Source organism: Gymnodraco acuticeps, unplaced genomic scaffold, assembly GCF_902827175.1.
Source record: "Gymnodraco acuticeps unplaced genomic scaffold, fGymAcu1.1, whole genome shotgun sequence".
Lineage (NCBI taxonomy): Eukaryota > Metazoa > Chordata > Actinopteri > Perciformes > Bathydraconidae > Gymnodraco > Gymnodraco acuticeps.
In genome coordinates, this window is record NW_022991286.1 from 901,813 (window position 1) to 917,151 (window position 15,339).

Consider the following 15,339-nt stretch of genomic DNA (forward strand, 5'->3'; position numbering starts at 1 on the left):
ACTCTTCTTAGGTGACTCAGACTTGGACTCGGACTTGAACATAGGTAATGATGACTCGGACTCGACTCGGACACTCCTTGGGTGACTCGGACTTGGACTCGAACACAGTTAATGATGACTCGGACTCGACTCGGACTCGACACGGACACTCCTTGGGTGACTTGGACTTGGACTCGGACTCGACTACGACTCTCCCTTGGTGACTCGGACTTGAAGAGTGGTGACTCGAGAGTGACTTGGATTCGTGAATTGGTGACTTGACTACAACACTGCCTGAGACACAGAAAAAAAAAAAGGACCCGCCGAGGGGGTCCTTGGGGCTTAACAGGTTAAAAACGGATAGGGTGTCTGCCACCCGAACACAAACTGGAAGCTGATTCCACAAATGTGGAGCTTGATAAGAAAAGGCTCTGGTACCCAATGTACTTTTAGAGACTCTAGGAACAACCAACAACCCTGCATTCTTGGAACGCAATGCCCTAGTTGGACAGTAGGGTATAATGAGTTCTTTAAGGTAAGATGGCGCCTGCCCATTAAGGGCTTTGTAGGCGAGAAGACGAATTTTAAATGATATCCTGTGTTCTATAGGGAGCCAGTGTAAGGCAACCAGAACACGAGTAATGTGGTCCCTTTTCCTAACTCTGGTTAGTACACGTGCTGCACCATTTTGAATCAGCTGAAGCGATTTAACTGACTTCTTGGTACAACCTGATAATAAAGAGTTACAATAATCCAACCTTGATGTAACAAATGCATGGACTAGTTTCTCTGCATCGTTTTGAGGCAAGATATGCCTGATTTTTGCTATGTTACGTAGATGGAAGTAGGCGGTCCTTGAAATTGATTTTATGTGGGCGTTAAAGGATCAATCCTGATCAAATATAACCCCAAGATTCCTTACAGTCTCACTGGAGGCCAAATGAATGCAATCCATAGTTAGTATATCTTTAGATAATTTGTTTCGTAGATTATTTGGGCCGAGTACAATAACTTCAGTTTTGGCCGTGTTTAACATCAAAAAATGTAAAGTCATCCACGTTTTTAAGTCCTTGAGGCAGTCTTGAATTGTATTTAGATGATTAATTTCATCAGGCTTGATTGATAAATATAGTTGAGTATCATCCGCATAACAATGAAAATGTACAGAATGATTCCTTATAATATTGCCTAAGGGAAGCATATATAATGTGAACAAAATAGGTCCAAGCACTGAGCCCTGTGGCACTCCATGGCTCACTTTGGTTTGCATGGAAGATTCATCGTTGACACATACAAACTGAGTGCGTTCAGATAGATAGTGTAACGATATTCATGTTATGTCACGTTTTTATGTCTAGGTTTGGGTGTTTTGCTATTCTCCCTGTCATGTTTTTCTCCTGGTTTATTGTCTGGTCCGTTTCCCTAGAGGCTTCTCAATACTCAAATGTCCCCTCCTCGACTCCTCGGTCCTCCGGTAGTGACCCGGAAATGAATTTCAGCGCGCCATTTTGAAGGACATCTAATTTCTCTAAATGCACACCGAGGACCGAGCATCGAGCATCGAGGAGGCTCTCTGGAGGAGCTCTAACCGAGGATACACTGATGGTTCCTCCACGGCTCCTCCGCGGATGCATTTCCGGGAACGGTGGAGGCGTGATGCACAGCCAGACTTATCTCAGCCAATGACAGCTCTGCATGCATCCCCTGGATATTATTTTATTAACTGCTCTCATCATGATGCGATGTTTCCAGAGAGAACAGCTGTGAGGTCCGTGCAGAAAGCAGAGCAGTGTGTATCATATATATAACTCAGTATAACAGGCCTACTCTCTTTATTTGCTGTAGTTTAGTAGATATCTACAAACAAAGAGTCGATATTTTTCTAAGACCATTTAGTGCTTCACATAATAAAATACACAACGGCTGTAGCCTGATTATGCTTTAGGAGCTATAGGTGTGTGTGTGGTACAGTGTGTAGGTGTGTGTTGTACAGTGCGTAGATGCGGCGGACAGACGGGTCTCAGTTGGTTTGGTGTCCTCTGCTTACTTTTAATACTTGTAAATACAACTTTTGGCCCGTAATTTCAATTCCCCATTTCAGCGACCATAGAGAGGGGGGGGGGATATATCCACTCTCTGATTGTGTTATCATGAGAGTGCTCTCATACTTTAAATTGTATATATTTATATAAATATATTTGTGTGTGTGTGTCCGCATCTGTAGCCTGTTATTGTCTCATTATACCGCACTCTCAATGAATTCAAAGTAAATATGTGGGGGAACAATGTTCAGCTGATCTAACAGATATTATAAAATACAGCGCTGTGACAAAACACTCGACAGCTGATGCAGCTGTTGCCACGTAATAATGAACGGACGTCGCTTTAATATGACCGCTCAGAGGAGAGGAGTTCTCATTTATTTAAACGTCTGCTGCTTCCCCTCCTCTCTCCTCGGTTCCCCTCCTCGGTCCTCCGCTCGCATCTCCTGTGTGCAGGACTAACGGCCCGTCTACACTACAGGCGTCAAAAAATGCTTTCAACGCTTCGCCCATTCATTTGAATGGGGTGACGTAGGATATTTTCAAACTTCGCCGAACTGCATTGTGGGTAGCATGGCAAGGCGTTGCAAGCATCGCGAGCGTCTATCGGCGTCAAAAGTTGAACAATGTTCAACTTTTGAAGCTCGATGCTTGCTCGAAGCTGGCGTCAGCCAATGAAATCCCGTTTATGCAAATCTGCCAGTACAAGCTAGCCAATCAAACCGCGTGTATGCTGGGAGAGACTACGCAGGTCATTTCCTCATATTCAAAAAAATGGAGGGAAAATTCATTATAGCGGTAGTGAATCACCCGGTGCTGTATGATCAGTCTCTGTTCATCTACCGGGATACAAACCGGAGGAGCGAGGCATGGAGGGAGGTGGCAGAGACAGTAGGTGAAACTGGTAGGTTTTCGCCTGTTTGGGGATTTTATATCCAGTTTACTTCGTTTTAACATTGCTATTGCTTTGTATGTCGGGGGCGGGAGATTCATGTGATCGCCAAGCCTCAGACACGCCCAGCTTCAAGCTTTTTCGACGCCTGTAGTGTAGACGGGCCGTAAGTCTCGAGGAGGGGAAATTTGAGTATTGAGAAGCCTCTCCTGTGTTTTTCCTCCTGTCGTTAGTTTCCCTGGTGTGTCTAGTTGTCTGATTGTGTTCACCTGTGGCCCTTGTGTTTCTCCTCCCCTGGCCGGCTGTTTCTCGTCTTGTGATTACCCCTCCCTGTATTTAGTCTTGTCTCTTCCTGTGTTCAGTGTTGGTTCGTCTTTTGTTTGTGACTGAGTTCACCGGGGAGTGTTCCGTTTGTCCGAGTTTAATTCTTATCCTTGAAATAAAGGTATTATCAGTATTATCTGCATTTGGGTCCTGCTTGCTTCACTCTACCGTATCAGATAGGACCTAAACCAGCCTAAAGCAGTTCCCTTTATGCCAACTAAGTGCTCTAGTCTTTGCAATAGGATATCATGATCAATAGTATCAAATGCAGCACTGAGATCGAGCAAAACAAGAATAGAGACAAGTCCTTTGTCCGAGGCTATTAGAAGGTCATTTGTGACTTTAACCAGAGCTGTCTCTGTGCTATGATGTGTTCTAAAGCCAGACTGAAAATCTTCAAATAAATCATTGTTTTTTAAGTAATCACACAACTGTTTTGCGACCGCTTTCTCGAGAATATTTGAGAGGAACGGAAGATTAGAAATAGGTCTATAGTTGGCTAGAACCTCTGGATCGAGGTTGTGCTTTTTAAGAAGAGGTTTTATCACTGCTACTTTAAATGATTGTGGAACATAGCCTGATAATAAAGACATATTCATAATATTTAATAAAGAAGTGCTAATTAATGGAAAAACTTCCTTCAACAGCTTAGTTGGAATTGGGTCTAACATACACGTTGATGGTTTAGAAGAGGGAATCATTGAATTTAATTGTTCAAGGTTTATGGCTGAAAAGCATTCTAATTTACTATCTAGTATAATATTAAAACTTACGTTTCCGGGAGCTGTTGATAACTCTATACTGGTCAAAGGCAAGAGCAAGAGGTCATTAATTTTGTTTCTAAGAGTAACAATTTTATCGTTAAAAAATCACATCAAAGCATTACTACTGAGTGCTATGGGAATAGAAGGCTCAATCGAGCTGTGGCTCTATGTCAGCCTGGCTATAAGTGCTGAAAATAGATCCTGCATTATTCTTATTCTCATCTATTAATGAAGAGTAGTAGGCTGCTCTTGCTTTACGCAGCGCTTTCTTATATTCATTGAGAGTAATATGCCAAATTAAACGAGATTCTTCAAGTTTAGTGGAACGCCATATCCTTTCAAGTTGTCTCGACTTTTGCTTTATTTTGCTGGTTTCGGCATTATGCCATGGAGCTAGTCTATGTTGTTTTATTTTCTTTTTCAAAGGAGCAACAGAGTCTAATTTTATTCGCAGCGCATCTGTAGCACTATCAACAACATTATCAATTTGGGGTGGTGTACATTTTGTATAAGTTTCCTCCCTTACATACATACATGCTATCGAGTTTTCAAGCGCTGGTACTCTTCTTCTGGGGTAAAAACATTGGATCAGTTATGTGATTCAGTCATTCTGGAGCAGTTGAAACAGTCTTTCCCCAATAACATTGCAACATATATTAATGAACACAAAGTCACACTGGCTGGCAAATATGTGTTGACAACCCAGTCTCACATCTAAACGTGTAATAACTACGTTGGTCCACAACTTGGGACGTAGTATTTCTACAAAAACGCCTCTGAAATTGTAGGATCCCTACGTTGGTGTTGACGCACAAGCGCATCTTTGGTGAGCGTTATGATAGGAATGAATCCCAGAAAGCAGGTTCTTTGTCCCAAAGGTTTGCACAGCATCCTAAGCAAATGTGTGTCATTATTGCAATCAACAGGGTCATTGGAAAAAAAGAATGTCCTTTGCTAAAGGGAAAAAGCAACAACTTTCATGTGAAGTCAGTTGGTTTGGCTACACCTATTCTATTACTAGGCTACTTACTATATAAGTTGGTGAAACAGAAGTCTTGGCTCCATTGCAAATGCAGGTTAAGACAGTTGACATTTCAGAGGTGGAGTCGGCTTCTGCTCCGTTTATGTTTGATGGTTTTGTAACTAGTTGGGAGTCAGAAGAAAGTTCAAGTCAGGATTTTGAGGGACTCAGGAGCTTTGAATACTTTTGCGATGGCATCATTTTTAGGAAATGACCTGGCAGGTGGTCGTGTTTGGCCAGATTATGCAATGCCAGTCAACAGTAACATAAACGTTGCAGGGAAGAGTTTTCCAGTTAGAGGCGGGGACTGAAATTGTCCTTATACGTGTTTCTCGTAAGTCTCTTCAGTGTAAATTATTGGAAATGCAAAAGATGTGGCAATGTTAATTGGCCTAGGATGTCAGAGTGCAACATTTGTAACACACTGAAGTATACCAAAGAGAGAACAGGTTATGGTGGATGTTTCAACAAAAGGGAGAAAGTGGACAAATTATGAATTTGGTTGGGAAATTAAATGTGGGCGGTATTATGGTGGGAAGACAGCTACAGTAACATCCTTGGGTAATGTGGGGCAGGCAAGGGGAGCTTTGTCCCATTCTTATTAAAGTTTTGGCCATACAGGCATTTCCTTTTCTGTCCACTAAGCAGCAGTAGTTGCATTTCCGGGGGATAGGGTTAGGCTGTAACGATTGTGGGTTTAGTGCATATTTCGGTTGTTACCTCATGTACCTTTTTCATAGAGTCCTTCTTTGCCTAGTATCACTTTTGATAGGCTTATAATGCAGTCTTTATGTGCTCTTAAAAGTGCTATTTGGATTTATGTATTTGAAGAAAAATGTTGTGTCTAATGTTGTTTTTTTTTCAGGGTCTGAGGTGATACCTCATTCTTAAGGAGGTGTGACAGCCCTCTAGGCCTCAGACTCAAGTCCCTGGTTAGCCACTCCCCCCAATCAGGAACGATGGCTGACAACTGATTTTGGTTACAGTAACTGCTCAGCTACAAGTATGGGTGGATGAGCAGTCAGTCTCTCTCTCTCCTCTTGGGTTGCTTGGCTCTACTGGATCTTGGTTTGTTTGTCTTTGTTTTATATACTGATGAATGTTCACACACCTACTAACTTCACACATTACTGATTAACTGACTTCACAATTTACTTTAATTGGAAATGAATCATGTGTGGTCTCCTTTTGTTGTCCGTCCTTGAGCCAGGGCATGACACTATCCCTTGAATATATAACCTGAAGTTTTGAGGGTCTTTTTGTATAAGGGAACACAAGGGCAGCACTACAGCATTACAGATAAGCTTTTTCTCACAGTCTAGAATCTCTATCCACTTTTCAAGGCGAGGCTGTTTTATTATTTCTCTTTGGGGACGGAGATCCTGGAAATGAAACCATAATATAACTCATATCCATTAGTCCTAATGCACTAATGACTGGAACACACTCATTTCCACTTACAATGTTGAAAAAACAGTTGCATGAGCAACGGACAGAGCGAAGGTTGTTATCCGGATATTGTGAATTCATAGAGTTTTCAAATAATGTGGTGAGACAAGTACAGCTTAGGAGTATATTGCTATTGTTTAAAAAAGCAGATCCTAAACATGTCATTCTGAAGAGCAAATACATACAACTTGCACATGTCACTGTTGAATCAGTAGAAAAATAAATAAACCAGTTGTTAAAGCAGTAGCAGAAAAGATAGTCACATGGGAGATACAAACTGACTGATTGTTTAAAAAAAAAAAGAGGCCCATGCTACAGTAGTTCTTCGTTTAATAACTTGCTTCTGCCTTCAAAAATATAGTTTTGATAATAAGTTGATGACAATGTCTAAATGTTTCCCAGTATAAGTTTATTTATCACAAAAATATTGTATGTTAATACAAATTATCAGAAGGTTTCATTGGACCATACTCTGCCGACATTTAGATGTAACTGAAGTGCTCAAAGTGTGCGAAGTAACAAAGTGCAAAAATAAGTAACATATACATTTGTAATCAGCAATCACCCATAGAACTCAGCCAGCAACAATATGTACTGCACAGTACGGCACCACTTTAACCCTTAGATGCATAAGTGGGTCTTTTTGGACCCGGTGAGGTGGTTTTCTTAGAGTATCTTTGTAATTACATTTTTTTATCATTTCATGTTCCAGCTATTCCTCAAACATGTTTTGGATATCATGCCATTCAAATTTAAAATTTTAAGAAATGTTAGTTTTTGTATTACTACCCCAAGCTTCCATAAGTGGGTCAAAAATTACCCGTATGCATGTTCTATGGAATTATGTTTTTTTTTCAAAATGTAAAAAAAATGTCTACAATTATAAATAGTGAAAAATTAAATATAAAATATTTCTAGTGTGAACCAAAATACAATACTAACTATTATACAAGTGATTTTTCTTAACCAAAATGGCATAAAAAAACATATTATTCTAATACGGATCCTTTTCGACCCACTTATGGAAGAGTGTAGGGTCCAGTCACTCGTGCATCTAAGGGTTAAGACTGTCTTCCATCCAACCTTCCCTCTCGACTCCACCCCAGCAGCTTCCCAATCATGCCCTGCCCAGTTCATCATGTTGATTCTATCATTTCTGCCGTGCACTGTTGCAAGTCACAGAGGAGAAAAGACCAAAACACAACTCAACGGTAAGAGATTTTTTAAATATTGTAGAATCATTTGAGACTTTATGGAACAGCAACTGTTGTCTTATGATTGTGTTAAGTTGAAGTTTATTTACACATTACAGCATGATATTAGGGTTGGGAATGGGTTACTGCTCCAATAAAAGCGAAATTCAAGTCTAATGCTTGATCTTATTTAATGGTATTAACAAGATGTAAAAAGGTATTTTGTACTACTTGGGGTAGGCAAGGTCAAAAGGGATGATACAAATAAACATTGCTTGTGTGTAATTGTGTAATTTACACTTTATTTATATTCAAGGAAGTATTTAAGTGGATATATAGCACATAGGCAAGGCTATGTGTTACTCTTGTCGGAATGAAAATACATGCATTATTGTAATCGAATTATCACTTCAATTACAATTTTAAAGTGTAACGTGTAGTCTATTAATTTATGGATTTCTCTCTTCTCTCCTCAATGACTGTACAATGTTTTGTTTGTGTCAAGTGTCATAGTTGGATCAGGAAAAATGCACACCTATGTGTTTCTGCTCTTCCTCTTTATAGGTAAGCTCACTTAAAAAAATTATTTTATTTTAAACTAATATCACAATTAAGTATTTAAAGGATCTATTTAGACGTATCCTAATGCATGATGTAAGATTATACTGGTGGATGTGAGCAGCTGTAAGCGGTTGATTTCCTAGCTTTGAGAATCAGGAAGACACTAATAACATTTTAATGGTCACTGCTGCATGTGTAACAAGTTTATCAATCAGCAGAACCAGCCCTAATCGGATTCGAGATATTGGATTACATCACTGTTACGCTGTTGAGTTGTTTCTGTTGTGCTTGTGTTTTTTCCTGTTGATGTTGTTTGTTTGTCATCCATCAAAGAGCATTTGATCAAAATGGTAATTTGCCATAACATAATGTATTCCAGTTATGATATAATAAAGGTTCTGCTGTGTGATGTTACATCATTTACAGTATTAATTCTACATTTTAGATCATTAATGCTATAATCTAAATCAGGGGTGGGGAACCTCCGGCCCCCGGGCCGTATTCGGCCCGCGAGACCATTTGGTACGGCCCTCGAGGTAATTTATAAACGCACGCAAAAAAGAAAAAAATTAAAGAAATCTAGACCGCAAACAAATTAAACAAGCGAGTGCCTGTTTTTCCTGGCCAAGGTCAGGGTCCTTGAACTCAACACGAGCGTAACGTGTCATCACGTGGTATATGTCTCCTCTGGGGTGCAGTTATCCCGGTAGAGCACCGGAACGTCGCTCCGGGTCTTCCAAAAAATTGCAGTACCCATAAGGAGCCGTACACAATACATGCCGCAGTTGTTGCGTTGCTGTGTCTTTAGTTGTAAGCCCAGTGGTGATCTGTCATACTGATCATACAGTCAATAACTTTGTTGTTATTAGCATCTGGTTAGCTAGCTATGCTAACACATATGAGAAGCTTTTTCTACAACCAGTGAGGTAAAGGCACATCTTTACATGATCATTATAGTTATAAAAAAATAAGAGAATAAAGTAAACAGGTATAAAATATTATATGACAGTAAAAAAAAGTTGTTATTAATAAACAAGAATACAGTTTTGAAAGGGGAGTGATTTGTAAAATATCCATAAATACAAATAAAATCTTCTTACAGTTCTGTTTCATATGGATGTTGAGAGATGTATCCATAGATCTCCTAATGTTGCTCTCAAAGTGCACCAGATTGATGCTTTTAAAAAAAAATCTTTTCAGACCCCCCCACACTTAAATCATGTTCACATGGATAGGAAACTACATTTGCACACATGTTGTGTCCAATATCTTTCTGTTCGGGTGGTCATGCCACAACCGTGCACGTGCATGCATGCGTGAGTCATGGTAAGATATCTGGATTAAGAGGTTGCTTTTTCTTTGCACAGCATGAAAGAAAGGCCAAATTAATGGGCTGTGATTTTAGTATTTTTAAGCAGAGTTCAATCATTTGTACGGCCCTCGGAGGAAGTTGGAAACATGTAAATGGCCCTTGAGGGGAAAAAGGTTCCCCACCCCTGATCTAAATAATGACACCACCTTCATGTTTGTGCATTAAGTACTGAGCAACATTGGGAGCTTAAAGGGGAACTCCAGCAATTTCACATATGAAAGTATGTTCACCGATATTGGGGTGTGCGATTACAAATGTTGTACGTTTGTGTAAAGCCTTTTTTGGCTCTTGAGGCAACTGTGTAAAGTCCGATAAATCGCCTCAGTTTATGTCACTTGAGTCAGCGTTGGTTCGGCTTGAGATTACAAGTTTTAAAAAGAAAAACAAATCTGAATGTGGGGATTAAGAAAGTTAGTGAGTTTGCCAGCCTCCTGCTTCCCTGACGTGCTAATGGCCAGCGGTTCAAGGCAACATTAACATTGGCCGAGATGAGCTTTACATACCCAAATCTCTGGGCGAACTGTAGGCAGACTAATTGCATTTAAAAAAAAAGTAGGTGCCAGGTTCGCCAAAAATGAAGAATAGTTGGAATAAATACCTTCTTTATAAAAAAAACCCCATTGTGAGTTTGACAAGTTCATATAGTAGGAGTGCATTAGGATTAGACGCATGGCTCAGTCAAAACTTCAGAATTACAATTTGATTAAATGTAAAGCTTAATAATTAGCATTTTGATTGTTTACTACATGTGAGAGTGAAATTGATACAGTCAAATGTGTGGTAAAATATGATCTATATGTTGTAACTATTACTGTTATTTGCAATTTTTGTAGGTATCTGTCGGTGTATTTACGACTGAGTAGTACTGGGTTAGCTGTTTGCCCCTTTTCAGTCTTTATGCTAAGCTAGGCTAATTACCACCTGGTTGTAGTTCAATACTTAAGGCACAGACACGAGAGTGGTATCAACCTTTTTATCAATTCTTAGAAAGAAAGCAAACGATCTCCTAAAATGCTGCACTTCTTAAGTGACCAAGCTGCTAATCCACAATAATTCCTGACTTTAACAAGAATCAAAATCCAAGTAATACAGAAACGTGAGATTTTAGAGAAAATTGTGCAAAACATTGCATAGTTTGGATTACAATAAAATCACTATAATAATGTAACAAAATGTACCATTTATAACCATGTTAGCTGCTGGTGTATTGGATTTGCTGAACAGTTAGTTCAACTAGTTCTTCAACTCATAAATGTCTATTAACTTTCACTTCAACCTTCTTTAGACTCTCACAATGTAGTGCTGAAGTACTGAAATTGGGTATACAAGTCTAAGGAGCATCTTAAATCATTTATATTGTACGTGTTATACAAACATTCTGTCTATGATTGCAGGTTCAACTTTGAACAAAAAGGAAGGAGATTTCGGCACTATTACCGCCTGCAGCTACAAGAACAACAAAAGCCTCAGGTTCCAGTCTACTCATTAATAACACAGAGTTATTGCATTCATTGCCATTATTTTCTATGCATTTGTTGTATGTTTTGACAACAATTAAAGTATGCCACAACATTTTGATCTATTTAAGGTTGGACTGCTCTTATGCATATTGTGAACACTCTCCAAAGTTTACCTGTACATTTACGGCATCGGTTGAGTTCCTGAAGGCTAACACATCAACCGACTGCAAGCCTGTTCTCCCAGATCATCGTGTGCTGTACATCAATAAAACCACAAGCTACAGCTGCAACCTGATGCGAAAAGGCACAATGTATGTGAAGAATATTACCATAGACTACAGTATAGGTAAAGGAAGAGGTTAGTAACACTTTCAATTTAAATAATTTCTCTTGGTTGAAATATTTCTGCTAGGTGAACAGGCTAATAACAATGTCACTTGTATACTTGCTGTTTACATTTTGAATTAATTCAAAATCTACGCACAAGGTGATGGACGGAACATGATTGGTAGACAATTGGGATATCTGATACATATAAAACTGCATTCACTATATAACTGCATTAGCATCATCATTTAGCTGTGATGAAGAGTTTCCCACAAACGTACAGTATTGATGACCGGGTCTCATTGTTTACAGCAGGGGTGGAGAACCTCCGGCCCCCGGGCCGTATACGGCCCGCGAGACAATTTGATACGGCCCTCGAGGTAACGGTAACACACGCAAAAAATAAAATAAATCTAGACCGCAAAATAATGAAACAAGTGAGTACCTGTTTTTCCTGGCCAAGGTCAGGGTCCTTGAACACAACACGAGCCTAACGTGTCATCACATGGTATATGTCTTGTCCGACAGGGGTTTAGAGCTGACGGAGAGCATCAGAACGCCGCTCCGGGACTTCACAAATTGCAGTACCCATAAGGAGCCGTACACATGCTGCAGTTTCTGCATGGCTGTGTCTTTAGTTGAAAGCCCAGTGGCGATCTATTCATCTGTCATACTGATCATACAGCCAATAACTTTGTTGTTATTAGCATCTGGTTAGCTAGCTATGCTAACGAATATAAGAAGCTTTTTCTACAACCAGTGAGCTAAAGGCACATCTTTATATAATCATTATAGTTATAAAAAAATAAGAGAATAAAGTAAACGGGTATAAAAAAATACTATATGACAGTAAAAAAAGGTTTTTATTAATAAACAAGAATACAGTTTAAAAGGGGAGTGATTTGTAAAATATCCATAAAGAAAAAGAAAATCTGCTTACAGTTCTGTTTCATATACGACGCTGAAGTTGGCTTCCGATTCAGAGCATCCAATTCGGCAGTTAAGGGGAAAGTTAAGGGACATTTAATTTACAGCGCTGAGCGAACAATCCTCCGTCTTTGAACCTCTTAAATCGCTGCATAGCCGATTTATTTGGACTGGATTATCCCAGAGCGTCTAAAGATTCTTTATAACCCAGTTTGAGATTTGTGAAACCTTTATTATATTTGTGAAAATACAAACAAGGGAGATTTCAGTGCTTTATTTTACATGTAAACCACATTATACCAGGTCCTGATCTAAAACCACGAGACCTAGACTCATCAAATCTGGACTGGATTATCCCAGAGGGTCTAAAGATTCTTTATAACCCAGTTTGAGATTTGTGAAACCTTAATTCTATTTGTGAAAATACAAACAAGGGAGATTTCAGTGCTTTTTTCGCATCCTGACCACATTAGACCAGGTCCTGATCTAAAACCACTAGACCTAGACTCATCAAATCTGGACTGGATTATCCCAGAGGGTCTAAAGATTCTTTATAACACAGTTTTAGATTTGTGAAACCTTAATTCTATTTGTGAAAATACAAACAAGGGAGATTTCAGTGCTTTTTTTACATGTAGACCACATTAGACCACGTCCTGATCTAAAACCACTAGACCTAGACTCATCAAATTTAGACTGGATTATCCCAGAGGGTCTAAAGATTCTTTATAACACAGTTTGAGATTTGTGAAACCTTTATTCTATTTGTGAAAATACAAACAAGAGAGATTTCAGTGCTTTTTTCGCATCCTGACCACATTAGACCAGGTCCTGATCTGAAACCACTAGACCTACACTCATCAAATCTGGACTGGATTATCCCAGAGGGTCTAAAGATTCTTTATAATCCAGTTTTAGATTTGTGAAACCTTAATTCTATTTGTGAAAATACAAACAAGGGAGATTTCAGTGCTTTTTTCGCATCCTGACCACATTAGACCAGGTCCTGATCTAAAACCACTAGACCTAGACTCATCAAATCTGGACTGGATTATCCCAGAGGGTCTAAAGATTATTTATAACACAGTTTTAGATTTGTGAAACCTTAATTCTATTTGTGAAAATACAAACAAGGGAGATTTCAGTGCTTTTTTTACATGTAGACCACATTAGACCAGGTCCTGATCTAAAACCACTAGACCTAGACTCATCAAATTTAGACTGGATTATCCCAGAGGGTCTAAAGATTCTTTATAACACAGTTTGAGATTTGTGAAACCTTTATTCTATTTGTGAAAATACAAACAAGGGAGATTTCAGTGCTTTTTTCGCATCCTGACCACATTAGACCAGGTCCTGATCTGAAAACACTAGACCTACACTCATCAAATCTGGACTGGATTATCCCAGAGGGTCTAAAGATTTTTTATAACCCAGTTTTAGATTTGTGAAACCTTAATTCTATTTGTGAAAATACAAACAAGGGAGATTTCAGTGCTTTTTTTACATGTAGACCACATTAGACCAGGTCCTGATCTAAAACCACTAGACCTAGACTCATCAAATTTAGACTGGATTATCCCAGAGGGTCTAAAGATTCTTTATAACACAGTTTGAGATTTGTGAAACCTTTATTATATTTGTGAAAATACAAACAAGGGAGATTTCAGTGCTTTTTTCGCATCCTGACCACATTAGACCAGGTCCTGATCTGAAACCACTAGACCTACACTCATCAAATCTGGACTGGATTATCCCAGAGAGTCTAAAGATTCTTTATAACACAGTTTCAGATTTGTGAAATCTTTTTTCTATTTGTGAAAATACAAACACAGGTGGAAGGCTGAGGTTGCTGCAGCAGGCCAGAATCAGAATCAGACAGTGAACCTCCCAGCTGGGCAAGCGTTTATGCCTTCTTGAGGCTCCGCCTCTAGATGGGCGGGCACAAACAGGACGACACTCCCAGTACCTGCCAGAGGACAGCAAGGCAGGGAGCACAGACAGGCAGAAGGGGGGAGGGGTCGTCACAACATGTTCTTTTGTTTTGTTTTATTGTTCTGTCTTTTTATTTATTTAAGTATTCCAGTAATGTATGTTGCATGTTTTAATTTGATTGTATTTACTTGTTTAAATGACATTTGTTTTAGGTTCACTTATAAAATCTGTCCAGGGACAACAGATGAAAAATAGCCTCTTGGCTAACTCTGGCACATTTACAGGAATGTTAATTAATGTGCACTGTCCCTGTTAAACAAATGAATAAATAAATAAAAATAAGTGTATGCTCCTCCTAGTCTAGTCTAGGGTTAGGTCTAGTGGTCTAACCCTAGGTCTAGTGGTTTTAGATCAGGACCTGGTCTAATGTGGTCTACATGTGAAAAAAGCACTGAAATCTCACTTTTTGTATTTTCACAAATATAATTAAGTTTTCACAAATCTCAAACTGTGTTATAAAGAATCTTTAGCCTCCGTGGGATAATCCAGTCCAGATTTGATGAGTCTAGGTCTAGTGGTTTTAGATCAGGACCTGGTCTAATGTGGTCTACATGTGAAAAAAGCACTGAAATCTCACTTTTTGTATTTTCACAAATAGAATAAAGGTTTCACAAATCTGAAACTGGATTATAAAGAATCTTTAGACCAGGGGTTCTCAAAGTTTTGATGAGTGAGGGCCAATTTAGGTACCCAATATTGGATTGAGGGCCGCCCAAGAAAAAACGGAACACAAAATAATTCGAAAACAAATCGTTTCTTTATTGTACTAACCAATTAAATGTATTTCTTCTAACATGGCACCCCATGTGTTAAATATCAAAATGTTCAAGACAATCTCTGGTCTTGCTATATATGCATATTGCTCACCTTAGAGCACTGTTTGATAGCTCAAAAGCTTAAAATGTGAAATCCGATTTTTGGAAAATCTTCAAAACTCTTGTGAAAACACAAATGTATTCATGTGATCGAATTGTTTTGGTGTTTTAGATTTGGTTACCAAAGTCCTAGGATCACTAAAGCAGTGAAATATTTG